Source organism: Mandrillus leucophaeus, unplaced genomic scaffold, assembly GCF_000951045.1.
Source record: "Mandrillus leucophaeus isolate KB7577 unplaced genomic scaffold, Mleu.le_1.0 Scaffold111, whole genome shotgun sequence".
Lineage (NCBI taxonomy): Eukaryota > Metazoa > Chordata > Mammalia > Primates > Cercopithecidae > Mandrillus > Mandrillus leucophaeus.
In genome coordinates this window covers 3589990-3590686 of record NW_012099321.1, presented here as the reverse complement: position 1 = coordinate 3590686, position 697 = coordinate 3589990, and the positions used below count along the sequence as shown (strand labels likewise).

Below are 697 nucleotides of genomic sequence, written 5' to 3'. Positions count from 1 at the left end.
CTTTTCCCATCCATTTTATCTGGTTCCAGAAGAAAGATTCAAAAAAAAAATTTTTTTAAGGCCGGGTGCGGTGGCTCACGCCTGTAATCCCAGCACTTTGGGAGGCTGAGGCAGGCGGATCACCTGAGGTCAGGAGTTCCAGACCAGCCTGGTCAACATGGTGAAACCTGTCTCTATTAAAAGTACAAAGATCAGCCGGGTATAGTGTCATGCACCTGTAATCCCAGCTACTAGGGAGGCTGAGGCAGGAGAATCGCTTGAACCCAGGAGGTGAAGGTTGCAGTGAGACAAGACTATGCCACTGCACTCCAGCCTGGGCAACAAAGCGAGACTCTGTCTCAAAAAAAACAAAAAACGAAAACCAAAAAACCACACAATTAGAATTGGGCACCCCAATTAAGGGTCTCTACCTTCTGGTATTGCAACAGCCCAGGGTTTGCAGTTAAACTACCATATCAGATTGTTTGAAAATAAAAATATGAGCCATGCGTGGTGGCTCACGCCTGTAATCCCAGCACTTTGGGAGGCTGAGAGGGGTGGATCACGAGATCAAGAGATCGAGACCATCCTGGCCAACATGGTGAAACCCGTCTCTACTAAAAATACAAAAATTAGCTGGGCATGGTGGTGTGCACCTGTAGTCCCAGCTAATCGGGAGGCTAAGGCAGGAGAATTTCTTGAACCCAGGAAGCGGAGG

The 697-nt window shown here is 48.1% G+C and overlaps 1 protein-coding gene across 4 annotated transcripts in view; it reads right to left on the bottom strand.

The window, feature by feature from the left end:
• LETM2 (leucine zipper-EF-hand containing transmembrane protein 2) overlaps nucleotides 1-697 on the bottom strand; it is a 30183-nt gene that overhangs the window by 16720 nt on the left and 12766 nt on the right. The window lies entirely within an intron of this gene.